We start from the raw sequence: 16,372 nt of genomic DNA on the forward strand, positions 1-16,372 counted from the left end.
TCCCTTATTGCAGGTTCCTTATTGGTAGATGTCCCCCATCCTGGTATTTATGCACCCTTCCTGGGCTGTGCCTACTGTGGGCGACGTATGATCATACCTCCCAACCGTCCCGATTTCAGCGGGACAGTCCCGCTTTGGCACCGGGGTCCCGCTGTCCCGCTTCGGGCATTTAAAATCCCGAATTTGCGGCCGCCGGTGAAGCCCCGCCCACTTCCGGGACGTAGAGACGATTAGGACTAGTCCCGCACTCCGGGCGGGGTCAGTGACGTAAGCGGCCGGCATGATCACACTCTGCAGCCTTTGTTTAGTAAATCTGGGCCAGGAGATCGGGGAAGGAGGGACCAGCTGCGTGCGCGGCGCCGACTCCAGCCTGGTGTCTCCCCCACCACGCACCGCAACGCGCATGCGCGGGAATCTGTGGTACCCGATGCTGAGGCGCAGAGTCTGGTCCTTGTGTCACTCGGAGGCGGCAGCGGCGTGTGAGGGGGAGGGAGGCGGTCATCATTACCGGCACACACCGGCATGCATTGTGTATGGCGGATAAGGGGCGGCAGGGAGAAGCCTGCAAACCAGATAGTGCAGTGTGTCCATGCACCTCTCCATCCACAGGTAGCACTGTAACACCTCTAACAGTGCCAGCCAGCACCCTCCTAGTGCCAACCTGGCTGTGGGTGTGTGTGTGTGATGGCTGGGTGTGTGTGTGATGGCTGGGTGTGTGTGTGTGTGATGGCTGGGTGTGTGTGTGTGATGGCTGGGTGTGTGTGTGTGATGGCTGCGTGTGTGTGATGGCTGGGGTGTGTGTGTGTGTGTGTGATGGCTGCGTGTGTGTGTGTGTGTGTGATGGCTGCGTGTGTGTGTGTGATGACTGCGTGTGTGTGTGTGATGACTGCGTGTGTGTGTGATGGCTGTGTGTGTGTGTGTGTGAAGGCTGCGTATGTGATGCATTTGTGTCAAAGCTGCATGTGTTTGTGAGCTGCGTTTGTGATGCTGCGTGTGTATGTGTGATACTGTGTGTGTGATGCTGCATGTGTGTGAGCTGCGTGCGTGTGTGAGCTGTGTGTGTGCTGCGTGTGTGTGTGAGCTGTGTGCGTGTGCATGTGTGTGAGCGTGTGTGTGTGAGCTGCGTGCCTGTATGTCATTATACAGTATGGAGAACTGTGGCCATTATACAGTATGGAGCATCATGTGCGGTCATTATACAGTATGCAGCATCATGTGCGGTCATTATACAGTATGAAGCATCATGTGCACCCAGCATACAGTATGGAGCATCATGTGTGGTCATCATACAGTATGGAGCATCATGTGCGGTCATTATACAGTATGGAGCGTCATGTGCGGCCATTATACGGTATGGAGCATCATGTGGGGCCATTATACGGTATGCATGCCGTCATTATACAGTATGGAGCGTCATGTGTGTTCATTATACAGTATGGAGCGTCATGTGTGGCAATTATACAGTATGGGGCATCATGTGCGGTCATTATACAGTATGGAGCGTCATGTGTGGCAATTATACAGTATGGGGCATCATGTGCGGTCATTATACAGTATGGAGCATCATGTGCGGTCATTATACAGTATGGAGCATCATGTGCGGCCATTATACAGTATGGAGCATCATGTGCAGTCATTATACAATATGGAGCATCATGTGCAGCCAGTATACAGTATGCAGCATCATGTGCGGTCAATATACAATACGGAGCATCATGTGCGGTCATTATACAGTATGGAGCATCATGTGCGGCCATTATACAGTATGGAGCATCATGTGCGGTCATTATACAGTATGGAGCGTCATGTGTGGCCATTATACAGTATGGGGCATCATGTGTGGTCATTATACGGTCTGGAGCATCATGTGCAGTCATTATACAGTATGGGGCATCATGTGCGGTCATTATACAGTATGGAGCATCATGTGCGGTCATTATACAGTATGGAGCATCATGTGCGGTCATACAGTATGGAGCATCATGTGCGGTCATTATACAGTATGGAGCATCATGTGCGGTCATTATACAGTATGGAGCGTCATGTGTGGCCATTATACAGTATGGGGCATCATGTGTGGTCATTATACGGTCTGGAGCATCATGTGCAGTCATTATACAGTATGGGGCATCATGTGCGGTCATTATACAGTATGGAGCATCATGTGCGGTCATTATACAGTATGGAGCATCATGTGCGGTCATACAGTATGGAGCATCATGTGCGGTCATTATACAGTATGGAGCATCATGTGCGGTCATTATACAGTATGGAGCATCATGTGCGGTCATTATACAGTATGGAGCATCATGTGTGGCCATTATACAGTATGGAGCGTCATGTGTGGCCATTATACAGTATGGAGCATCATGTGTGGCCATTATACAGTATGGAGCGTCATGTGCGGTCATTATACGGTCTGGAGCATCATGTGCAGTCATTATACAGTATGGGGCATCATGTGCGGTCATTATACAGTATGGAGCATCATGTGCGGTCATTATACAGTATGGAGCATCATGTGCGGTCATACAGTATGGAGCATCATGTGTGGCCATTATACAGTATGGAGCATCATGTGTGGCCATTATACAGTATGGAGCATCATGTGTGGCCATTATACAGTATGGAGCGTCATGTGTGGCCATTATACAGTATGGAGCATCATGTGCAGTCATTATACAGTATGGGGCATCATGTGCGGTCATTATACAGTATGGAGCATCATGTGCGGTCATTATACAGTATGGAGCATCATGTGCGGTCATACAGTATGGAGCATCATGTGTGGCCATTATACAGTATGGAGCATCATGTGTGGCCATTATACAGTATGGAGCATCATGTGTGGCCATTATACAGTATGGAGCGTCATGTGTGGCCATTATACAGTATGGAGCATCATGTGCAGTCATTATACAGTATGGAGCGTCATGTGTGGCCATTATACAGTATGGAGCATCATGTGTGGCCATTATACAGTATGGAGCATCATGTGTGGCCATTATACAGTATGGAGCGTCATGTGTGGCCATTATACAGTATGGAGCATCATGTGTGGCCATTATACAGTATGGAGCGTCATGTGCGGTCATTATACAGTATGGAGCACTGTGTGGCCATATTTTTTTGTTTATAACTATTGTATATGAAACAGTGTGATCAGCAGTGCTAAATGGGTGTAGTTGGGACGTGGATATGGGTGTGACTAATTATGAATGGGTGTGGTCAGAGGCGTGGCCTAAAATTTGCCGCGGCGCGCTTCGCGCGCCGCTAACTTTGTCCCTCTTTCCCATCTTCAAAAGTTGGGAGGTATGGTATGATGTCACTGCCATGTGCCACCTGCCGACATCAGCTGCCGGCCTCTGATTGGCTGCCGGGGATCTCTGCGTTGCAATAAATTTCAGCTGAAATAGCTGCGAGTGTCAGCGGGCCCCTCTCCCGCACGGGCCCAGACGCGGTTATCTAATCCTGGACAAGCCTTTTACAAACAGTACAGATTCTCTTCCGTTTCCTGGCACCTCCAGACAACAGCTGATGTTACAGGATATATTAAAACATGGATGGCTCAAAGAGAGACACTTTCCGTTCTGACTTTAATGTGGCCCTAAGTGGCGGCGGACCCCCTTCTATGACGTCTATATGGACAATGGATGTCTTTATTAAACAATATCTTTAAGGTTTAAAGGCACCATCACGTGCAGTGGCAGCATCCAACGCTGATGGGACAATGGGCACCTGCATCTTCAGCTCTGCTACATCTGACAAGCTCCTCTCTGCTCTATCGGTAAAGTGATGGAACACTGATGGTGTTTGATGGAGCGGCTTTCTTTGCTCTGGTGGCAGCCATTGTCGTCTGTTGCTGTGTCTCCCATTTGCTGACTCTTCACTTTGGATACGGAGGTACACACAGCAGGATTGCTCAAGTCATTGACATCATGGATACAAAGGAGAGTACAAGTCCATCCAGTAATCTGTGGCGGAGACGTGGAGCACCTGTGTGGATGAGAGCAGAATGATGACCAAGAAACTCATTAACCGTGCAGCAGAAGATTAATCACCTCGTACTAGGTGCAATATTAACAGGAGGATTATTAGAATTTACACAGGATATCGCTGGAGACCTCCCGGCAAACAATGTATTTACCTCCAGATAAGACGGACAGTCCTAGAAAAGGTTTTCCAATACAATGTATCCGCTGCCTGCACTGTGTCACAGTAGGGCTTCTACAATGTAACATGTTCTGTGCAGTAACAACGTGTCAGATAATCAGAAGCCATCCTAATATATATATATATATATATATATACTAGATGGTGGCCCGATTCTAACGCATCGGGTATTCTAGAATATGCATGTCCACGTAGTATATTGCCCAGTCACGTAGTATATTGCCCAGCCACGTAGTATTTAGTATATTGCCCAGCTACGTAGTATATTGCCCAGTCACGTAGTATATTGCCCAGTCACGTAGTATATTGCCCAGCCACGTAGTATATTGCCCAGTCACGTAGTATATTGCCCAGTGACGTAGTATATTGCCCAGCCACGTAGTATATTGCCCAGCCACGTAGTATTTAGTATATTGCCCAGCCACGTAGTATATTGTCAAGTCACGTAGTATATTGCCCAGTCACGTAGTATATTGCCCAGCCACGTAGTATTTAGTATATTGCCCAGCTACGTAGTATATTGCCCAGTCACGTAGTATATTGCCCAGTGACGTAGTATATTGCCCAGCCACGTAGTATATTGCCCAGTCACGTAGTATATTGCCCAGTGACGTAGTATATTGCCCAGCCACGTAGTATATTGCCCAGCCACGTAGTATTTAGTATATTGCCCAGCCACGTAGTATATTGTCAAGTCACGTAGTATATTGCCCAGTCACGTAGTATATTGCCCAGCCACGTAGTATATTGCCCAGCCACGTAGTATATTGCCCAGCCACGTAGTATTTAGTATATTGCCCAGCCACGTAGTATATTGCCCAGTCACGTAGTATATTGCCCAGCCACGTAGTATATTGTCTAGGCACGTAGTATATTGCCCAGTGATGTAGTATATTGCCCAGTCACGTAGTATATTGCCCAGCGATGTAGTATATTGCCCAGCGACGTAGTATATTGGCCAGCGCCGTAGTATATTGCCCAGTTACGTAGTATATTGCCCAGTTACGTAGTATATTGCCCAGCGACGTAGTATATTGCCCAGTGACGTAGTATATTGCCCAGTTACGTAGCATATTGCCCAGCGACGTAGTATATTGCCCAGTGACATAGTATATTGCACAGCGATGTAGTATATTGCCCAGCCACGTAGTATATTGGCCAGTCACGTAGTATATTGCCCAGTGACGTAGTATATTGCCCAGCGACGTAGTATATTGCCCAGTGACGTAGTATATTGCACAGCGACGTAGTATACAGCACAGAGCCACGTAGTATATTGGCCAGTCACGTAGTATATTGCCCAGCCACGTTTGTCACAGGTTAAAAAATAAAAAATAAACATATACTCACCTTTCCGAGGGCCCCTTGTAGTCCACGGCAGCTTCCGGTCCCAGGGTTGGTCTGAGCTCAGGACCTGTGATGACGTCGCGGTCACATGACCGTGTAGCGTTCACATGACCGTGACGTCATGGCAGGTCCTTCTGCCATACCATCTTTGCCACCGCAACCTGCAACGGAAGATGGCGGGCGGTGCGAGCGGCTCAGCGGACTACAGAGGGTGAGTATAGCAGGTTTTTTTTATTTATTTATTATTTTTAACATTAAATTTTGTACTATTGATGCAGTGTCAATAGTACAAAGTTGGGGACACACAGGGTTAATAGCGGCGGTAACGGAGTGCGTTACCCACGGCATAACGCGGTCCGTTCCCGCCGGCATTAACCCTGTGTGAGCGGTGAGCGGACGGGAGTATGCGAGCGCCGGGCAGTGAGTTCGGGGAGTAAGGAGCAGCCATTTTTTTCCGGATTGTGCGCGTCGCTGATTGGTCACGGCAGCCATGACAGGCAGCTGGCGAGACCAATCAGCGAACGAATAACCCCGACAGACAGAAGGACAGACAGAAAGACGGAAGTACCCTTAGACAATTATATAGTAGATATATGTGTGTGTATGAGTATATGATGACTGCTGTTCTCCTGCACCAGATGCTATTTTTCTTTTGTTCCTGAGATAACAGACATAACCTCTTCTCCCCGTATATAAATCTAGTCCTCATAGCTTCAGATCTTCTCTGGCGACCACACCCACTTGGTAACAACTTGATTTATATTCAGAGATGAGGATGTGATATCTCAGGAACGGAGAAACGCAGAAACAAAAAACACAATGTCAGATTCATAACGTTATTCTGTATGCATTGTATGGGACCCATAATACTGTACGGAGTACTATGTGGTGCCCATAATACTGTACAGAGGACTATGTGGTGCCCATAATACTGTATAGAGGACTATGTGGTGCCCATAATACTGTATAGAGAACTATGTGGTGCCCATAATACTGTATGAAGGACTATGTCATGCCCATAATACTGTATAGAGGACTATGTGGTGCCCATAATACTGTATGAAGGACTATGTGGTGCCCATAATACTGTACAGAGGACTATGTGCTGTCCATAATACTGTATAGAGAACTATGTGGTGCCCATAATACTGTATAGAGGACTATGTGGTGCCCATAATACTGTACAGAGGACTATGTGGTGCCCATAATACTGTACAGAGGACTATGTGGTGCCCATAATACTGTACAGAGGACTATGTGGTGCCCATAATACTGTATAGAGAACTATGTGGTGCACATAATACTGTATAGAGGACTATGTGGTGCCCATAATACTGTACAGAGGACTATGTGGTGCCCATAATACTGTACAGAGGACTATGTGGTGCCCATAATACTGTATAGAGAACTATGTGGTGCACATAATACTGTATAGAGGACTATGTGGTGCCCATAATACTGTACAGAGGACTATGTGGTGCCCATAATACTGTATAGAGGACTATGTGGTGCCCATAATACTGTATAGAGAACTATGTGGTGCCCATAATACTATATAGAGAACTATGTGGTGCCCATAATACTGTATAGAGGACTATGTGGTGCCCATAATACTGTATAGAGGACTATGTGGTGCCCATAATACTGTACAGAGGACTGTGTGGTGCCCATAATACTGTATAGAGGACTATGTGGTGCCCATAATACTGTACGGAGGACTATGTGGTGCCCATAATACTGTATAGAGGACTATGTGGTGCCCATAATACTGTATAGAGGACTATTTGGTGTACATAATACTGTATAGAGAACTATGTGGTGCCCATAATACTGTATGGAAGACTATGTGGTGCCCATAAAACTGTATAGAGGACTATGTGGTGCCCATAATACTGTATAGAGCAGAGGTGTCAAACTGCATTCCTCGAGGGCCGCCAACAGGTCATGTTTTCAGGATTTCCTTAGCATTCCACAAGGTGCTGGAATCATTCTGCGCAGGTGATTAAATTATCTCCTGTGCAATACAAGGAAATCCTGAAAACATGACCTGTTGGTGGCCCTCGAGGAATGCAGTTTGACACCTCTGGTATAGAGGACTATATGGTGCCCATAATACTGTATGGAGGACTATGTGGTGCCCATAATACTGTATAGAGGACTATGTGGTGCCCATAATACTGTATGAAGGACTATGTGGTGCCCATAATACTGTACAGAGGACTATGTGCTGTCCATAATACTGTATGGAGGACTATGTGGTGCCCATAATAGTGCATAGAGGACTATGTGGTGCCGATACCGCTGTATAGAGGATTATGTGGTGCCCATAATAGTGTATTGAGAACTCTGTGGTGCCCATACCGCTGTATGGAGGACTATACTGTGCGCTGAGAGGAGTCGCCGGTTTCTGAGCCATTGTAGAATTTGCAATAGATGTCACTCATGTAATGTAAGAAGTGAAATCTTGGCATTGTACTGTACCTATATTTCTTATCTGTGCATCATGAATTGTGGTGTGTGTTAAAGGGGCCACTGAGACTCTTTCGCCCGGTGACCTGGAGCAGGCCCAACATGGATGCTATCTAATTAGCGGCTATGATTTAGTGACCATGATAGTAACTGTATGACACGTATGCTCTGTGGTATCGGGAACGCTCTGCCTATGAGCTCTAGAATGGTCACTCTCATTACTCTATGTATCAGAGACTTTGTTAGTGATCAGGTCGGTGATAACATCTCAGCCTCACTTTGGTGTAATGATGATTTAGGCCTATGGTCAATTCCACCTACAGGGCAAATAAGATAAGTGTTACTATGTTCTTTGCTGAAGGAAATCAATATGAGGTCTCTGACGGCTGAGCAAACATTTGGCTAGCTTCCCTGACTACTGATATGACCATTCCACATGCGCAGATAGAAATGGCTGTAGATCTGCCCTGGTCGCTCACACAGGATCTACTACCCTCCTGGTATGAGAAATCCTTAATCAGTATCGGAATGTAATTATTAATTTTTTTAAATGTCAATGAATTGTTTTGGAAATGTTTCAAAATTGGTTCCAAAATTGTGCAAGTGAAGAGGTGTTGCCGACATTTAAGGTTGGGTCTAAGCTTTCCATACACAGGAGACATGAGACCGTCTCTGAAGTACAGGCACAGCGTCTCCTCTATGGACAGGGGCTTGGGCGAGATATTGTAGCAATTTCTGGTGGCTGCAGGTTCCCGCTGACCACGGCCTCCAGTAAGTGATCGCAGGGATCCAGCGCTGATTACAGATGAGCGGACTCAAACGTTCGGGGTTCGTACTGGACAGTTATTAATGTCTGGTGTCAAACACGGTTTCTCTCGAAAGTCTGTAGCAACGTTCGGAGTTTCAGGGAAAGAGAGAGTTTTCTTCCAGATCCAAAGTCCGGATCTCCATTGTGTTCAATGGGGTTTGAGTTCTGGTACAGTTCTGGCACTCGAACCAAACTTTGGACTAAACTTCTTGTTGGATACCAGAACCTGAGCGTCCACGGGTCCAATATGTGTCTCCACGTAATATGATGCTGATAATAACACACTTCCCTAGACCACCAGGGATGCTGATATTAACACACTTCCCTAGACCACCAGGGATGCTGATATTAACACACTTCTCTAGACCACCAGGGATGCTGATATTAACACACTTCCCTAGACCACCAGGGAGGCTGATATTAACACGCTTCTCTAGACCACCTGGGATGCTGATATTAGCACACTTCTCTAGACCACCAGGGATGCTGATATTAACACACTTCCCTAGACCACCAGGGAGGCTGATATTAGCACACTTCTCTAGACCACCAGGGATGCTGATATTAACACACTTCCCTAGACCACCAGGTATGCTGATATTAACACACTTCTCTAGACCACCAGGGATGCTGATATTAACACACTTCCCTAGACCACCAGGGATGCTGATAATAACACACTTCTCTAGACCACCAGGGATGCTGATATTAACACACTTCTCTAGACCACCAGGGATGCTGATATTAACACACTTCCCTAGACCACCAGGGATGCTGATATTAACACGCTTCTCTAGACCACCTGGGATGCTGATATTAGCACACTTCTCTAGACCACCAGGGATGCTGATATTAACACACTTCCCTAGACCACCAGGGAGGCTGATATTAGCACACTTCTCTAGACCACCAGGGATGCTGATATTAACACACTTCTCTAGACCACCAGGGATGCTGATATTAACACACTTCCCTAGACCACCAGGTATGCTGATATTAACACACTTCTCTAGACCACCAGGGATGCTGATATTAACACACTTCTCTAGACCACCAGGGATGCTGATATTAACACACTTCCCTAGACCACCAGGGATGCTGATATTAACACGCTTCTCTAGACCACCTGGGATGCTGATATTAGCACACTTCTCTAGACCACCAGGGATGCTGATATTAACACACTTCCCTAGACCACCAGGGAGGCTGATATTAGCACACTTCTCTAGACCACCAGGGATGCTGATATTAACACACTTCTCTAGACCACCAGGGATGCTGATATTAACACACTTCCCTAGACCACCAGGGATGCTGATATTAACACGCTTCTCTAGACCACCTGGGATGCTGATATTAGCACACTTCTCTAGACCACCAGGGATGCTGATATTAACACACTTCCCTAGACCACCAGGGAGGCTGATATTAGCACACTTCTCTAGACCACCAGGGATGCTGATATTAACACACTTCCCTAGACCACCAGGTATGCTGATATTAACACACTTCTCTAGACCACCAGGGATGCTGATATTAACACACTTCCCTAGACCACCAGGGATGCTGATATTAACACGCTTCTCTAGACCACCTGGGATGCTGATATTAGCACACTTCTCTAGACCACCAGGGATGCTGATATTAACACACTTCCCTAGACCACCAGGGAGGCTGATATTAGCACACTTCTCTAGACCACCAGGGAGGCTGATAATAACACACTTCTCTAGACCACCAGGGATGCTGATATTAGCACACTTCTCTAGACCACCAGGGATGCTGATATTAACACACTTCCCTAGACCACCAGGGATGCTGATATTAACACACTTCCCTAGACCACCAGGGATGCTGATATTAGCACACTTCTCTAGACCACCAGGGATGCTGATATTAGCACACTTCTCTAGACCACCAGGGATGCTGATAACACACTTCTCTAGACCACCAGGGATGCTGATATTAACACACTTCTCTAGACCACCAGGGATGCTGATATTAACACACTTCTCTAGACCACCAGGGATGCTGATATTAACACACTTCCCTAGACCACCAGGGAGGCTGATATTAACACACTTCCCTAGACCACCAGGGATGCTGATATTAACACACTTCTCTAGACCACCAGGGATGCTGATATTAGCACACTTCTCTAGACCACCAGGGATGCTGATAACACACTTCTCTAGACCACCAGGGATGCTGATATTAGCACACTTCCCTAGACCACCAGGTATGCTCATATTAACACACTTCCCTAGACCACCAGGGAGGCTGATATTAACACACTTCCCTAGACCACCAGGGATGCTGATATTAACACACTTCCCTAGACCACCAGGGATGCTGATAATAACACACTTCTCTAGACCACCAGGGATGCTGATATTAGCACACTTCTCTAGACCACCAGGGATGCTGATAACACACTTCTCTAGACCACCAGGGATGCTGATATTAACACACTTCTCTAGACCACCAGGGATGCTGATATTAACACACTTCTCTAGACCACCAGGGATGCTGATATTAACACACTTCTCTAGACCACCAGGGATGCTGATATTAACACACTTCCCTAGACCACCAGGGAGGCTGATATTAACACACTTCCCTAGACCACCAGGGATGCTGATATTAACACACTTCTCTAGACCACCAGGGATGCTGATATTAACACACTTCTCTAGACCACCAGGGATGCTGATATTAACACACTTCTCTAGACCACCAGGGATGCTGATATTAGCACACTTCCCTAGACCACCAGGGATGTTGATATTAACACACTTCTCTAGACCACCAGGGATGCTGATAACACACTTCTCTAGACCACCAGGGATGCTGATATTAACACACTTCTCTAGACCACCAGGGATGCTGATATTAGCACACTTCCCTAGACCACCAGGTATGCTGATATTAACACACTTCTCTAGACCACCAGGGAGGCTGATATTAACACACTTCCCTAGACCACCAGGGAGGCTGATATTAACACGCTTCTCTAGACCACCTGGGATGCTGATATTAGCACACTTCTCTAGACCACCAGGGATGCTGATATTAACACACTTCCCTAGACCACCAGGGATGCTGATATTAACACACTTCCCTAGACCACCAGGGATGCTCATATTAACACACTTCCCTAGACCACCAGGGATGCTGATATTAGCACACTTCTCTAGACCACCAGGGATGCTGATATTAGCACACTTCTCTAGACCACCAGGGATGCTGATAACACACTTCTCTAGACCACCAGGGATGCTGATATTAGCACACTTCTCTAGACCACCAGGGATGCTGATAACACACTTCTCTAGACCACCAGGGATGCTGATATTAACACACTTCCCTAGACCACCAGGTATGCTGATATTAGCACACTTCTCTAGACCACCAGGGATGCTGATAACACACTTCTCTAGACCACCAGGGATGCTGATATTAACACACTTCTCTAGACCACCAGGGATGCTGATATTAGCACACTTCCCTAGACCACCAGGGATGTTGATATTAACACACTTCTCTAGACCACCAGGGATGCTGATATTAACACACTTCTCTAGACCACCAGGGATGCTGATATTAGCACACTTCCCTAGACCACCAGGGATTTTTACTTTAACCTCTTGCTGCTCTAGACCACCAAAGACGTTGACATTTAGACTTCTCTAGGCCACCCGGTACGCTCACATTCATTTCTTGCACCCTGGGCTATCTGGGACATTAATAATGGCTTTACTGCCCTAAGCAGGGTTTTGATTAGCCTCTTCAATTAACTAGACCACCTCCATCCCCTCGCCTACTCTAGACTGCCAGGATCCCTAAGATATCTGACCATAGAATTTGCAGAGTCACCCCTGGTATAAAAGGTGGTATTCCTGGCCCCCAGCATTGCTCTGATTCATGGGGTGGGCGTCCTCCTCCTGCAGTTTCACACCCCTCATTACCAGCTGCAGGGACAGGCTGAAAGTTGCTTTGATGACAGATACATTTTGAGTTTCACAAGTGTTCGCATTAATGAGAAGGATGGAAAATGTGCAGTTTTCCATCAGCAGTGATATTATTTATGAGCTGTGACAACCGCACATGTCCACAGCACAGCGAGTAACCACAACAACCCGCTATAACATGGGCACTAGCCGAAAAAAGCTCCCGGACCTCTCAAAACAGTCTACAGGCAAAGAGAGGGCGAAAAGGGGAAACATGGAATAAATCTCACAAATTCCAACATTTCAAGGTTTAGTAATTTTTCCCAAAGAAATAAAATATTAATATGTAAGTGAGCTATAATCCAAGAAATGAGAATAGTAGTGATACATTATGTATCACCTGTTATTAAACTATGAAGAACGTGCAGGTATAACCTGGGCATCTCCTGTACATAATTATGGTATAACCTGGGTATCTTCTGTATATAATTATATATGTACAGCTGGTATTACCTGGGTATCTTCTGTATATAATTATATATGTACAGCTGGTATAACCTGGGCATCTCCTGTATATAATTATATATGTACAGCTGGTATAACCTGGGCATCTCCTGTATATAATTATATATGTACAGCTGGTATTACCTGGGTATCTTCTGTATATAATTATATATGTACAGCTGGTATAACCTGGGTATCTCCTGTATATAATTATATATGTGCAGCTGGTATAACCTGGGTATCTTCTGTACATAATTATATATGTACAGCTGGTATAACCTGGGTATCTTCTGTATATAATTATATATGTACAGCTGGTATAACCTGGTCATATCCTGTATATAATTATATATGTACAGCTGGTATAACCTGGACATCTCCAGTATATAATTATATATGTACAGCTGGTATAACCTGGGTATCTTCTGTATATAATTATATATGTACAGCTGGTATAACCTGGGCATCTCCTGTATATAATTATATATGTACAGCTGGTATTACCTGGGTATCTTCTGTATATAATTATATATGTACAGCTGGTATAACCTGGGCATCTCCTGTATATAATTATATATGTACAGCTGGTATGACCTGGGCATTTTCTGTATATAATTATATATGTACAGCTGGTATAACCTGGGCATCTCCTGTACATAATTATATATGTACAGCTGGTATAACCTGGGCATCTCCTGTATATAATTATATATGTACAGCTGGTATAACCTGGGCATCTCCTGTATATAATTATATATGTACAGCTGGTATAACCTGGGCATCTCCTGTATATAATTATATATGTACAGCTGGTATAACCTGGGTATCTCCTGTATATAATTATATATGTACAGCTGGTATAACCTGGACATCTCCTGTATATAATTATATATGTACAGCTGGTATAACCTGGGCATCTCCTGTATATAACTATATATGTACAGCTGGTATAACCTGGGCATCTCCTGTATATAATTATATATGTACAGCTGGTATAACCTGGGCTTCTCCTGTATATAAATACATATGTACAGCCGGTATAACCTGGGCATCTCCTGTATATAATTATATATGTACAGCCGGTATAACCTGGGCATCTCCTGTATATAATTATATATGTACAGCTGGTATAACCTGGGCTTCTCCTGTATATAATTACATATGTACAGCCGGTATAACCTGGGCATCTCCTGTATATAATTATATATGTACAGCTGGTATAACCTGGGTATCTCCTGTATATAACTATATATGTACAGCTGGTATAACCTGGGTATCTCCTGTATATAATTATATATGTACAGCTGGTATAACCTGGGCTTCTCCTGTATATAATTACATATGTACAGCTGGTATAACCTGGGTGGTGACCATGCCAGTATATCCTGGGCATTCTGCTGCATCTTACAGCCGGCTGCGGATGGTTTCATGCCTTCCTCCCTCCGGTTCCCGTGCTCGGTGCCTCAGGCGCCGTTATTTGCCTTCGCTGTATATTCTCGCCTCATTTGCTTTGTGAATAGTTGCGATCTGTGTAGAATGCGGAGCTTTATGGACGGAGCCGCAGAGTCAGGTGAACACAATCTATATTAACTCCGGCACCGCGCACATTTGTGCAGAAGAGACAAATCATCTTAGTGCGCAGCCTTAAGGTTAATCGTGTGCCGGTCGATATCGCGAGCCCTTAATCCGTAACATGCATCATGTAGCAGAGCCGGGTTGTCACCTGTAAAGAGACAAACACAAGCGATGATCGACTGCAACATGGTAGTTACATAACGAATCTCCCTCCGCTCCGGGCTTATTATGTACTGACACAAAGACGCGCCGGGGGCAGAAGAGATCACAGCTTAATCCATCCTAAAAAAGCCATTAGACTAGAGACGCACGCTATCCACGGACACAACGCCGCAGGCCGCTCGCCAGCTCTCACCGGACTGTAAACTGCACCTGATGATAAAGAAGAGTGAAGGGAATCTGTCACCAGGGTTCCCCCCATTTGAGAGCAGCATGATGTAGGGGCAGAGACCCTGATTACAGTGATGTGTCACTTTCTGGGCTGCTTGATGCAGTTTTAATAGGATCCGTGTACACTGTGCATAGGCAGAAAGATGCCAATAAGTGGTGGACGCAAAGTTATACCAAGCTACATGGCAGCAGGTTTAATAGTCCTCTAGTGATAATCTCCAGCTGATAAATGCAAGATGCAACTTAACTTGTGCAGACTCAGAGAGGTAACACCGAATGTCCTCCAACAGCACTAAAGAGGAAGTTAGCTGACTGCTATAGCTCCTAGCCACCACAAGGGAAATTGTGAATATCACTCCCTAAAGCAGACTGGGAGTCTATAAACACCCAGGTCCAGGAGCGTCAACTAGGGCCGGAGGGAGGTTGCCACTGGGTTCAAATGTCAGAAGAATTAAGAAGGCGTCTGCAATGCCAAACACAGAGACCTTCTGCAGCCAGATGCAGAGCGACTGTCTGTAGGATCTAACAAACTTGTGACAGAAGATTGATAATAGATAGATAAATAAATAATAGATAGATAAATAGATATTAGATAGATAGAAAATAAAAAGATAATAGATACTGTAATAGATAATAGATAGATAATAAATAGATAACAGATAGATAGATGGATAGATTGATAGATAATAGATAGATAGATAGATAGATAGATAGATAGATAATAGATAGATATATAGGTAGATAGATAGATAATAGATAGATAATAGATAGATAATAGATGATAGATAGATAATAGATAGATAATAGATAGATAGATAGATAGATAATAGATAGATAATAGATGATAGATAGATAACAGATAGATAATAGATAGATAATAGATAGAGAGATAGAGAGATAATAGATAGATAGATTTGCTGCAGCTTTCTGAGGAGCGGGCCCTCGGTCTCCATCTCGCTGCGTTTTGTAATAAGGGGATCACATTCAATGCAAATGAGCTTTATTGGCAGGACTAAGTACACGTTAGCATTGCCAAAGCATAGGGTAAAAATCCGGGGGTGGGGGAGGGAGGTCCAGGATATATCAGACTCCTTTTAGAGGATAGGGGATGTTTCCAGGGTGGGGTATAGGAGTCCATGACATACAGTAACAGGCT

The 16,372-nt window shown here is 45.2% G+C and overlaps 1 long non-coding RNA gene across 1 annotated transcript; it reads right to left on the reverse strand.

Annotated features, from left to right (window-relative positions):
• Nucleotides 1–3,579: 3,579 nt before the first annotated feature.
• Nucleotides 3,580–14,902, reverse strand: LOC143768332 (uncharacterized). Its single transcript, XR_013213812.1, has 2 exons — nucleotides 14,611–14,902; nucleotides 3,580–3,996 (listed from the first exon to the last, which is right to left on the reverse strand). It is a non-coding gene; the product is annotated as an uncharacterized LOC143768332 (long non-coding RNA).
• Between the last annotated feature and the right edge of the window lie 1,470 nt (nucleotides 14,903–16,372).

Source organism: Ranitomeya variabilis, chromosome 4 (genome assembly GCF_051348905.1).
Source record: "Ranitomeya variabilis isolate aRanVar5 chromosome 4, aRanVar5.hap1, whole genome shotgun sequence".
Taxonomy (NCBI): Eukaryota; Metazoa; Chordata; class Amphibia; order Anura; family Dendrobatidae; genus Ranitomeya; species Ranitomeya variabilis.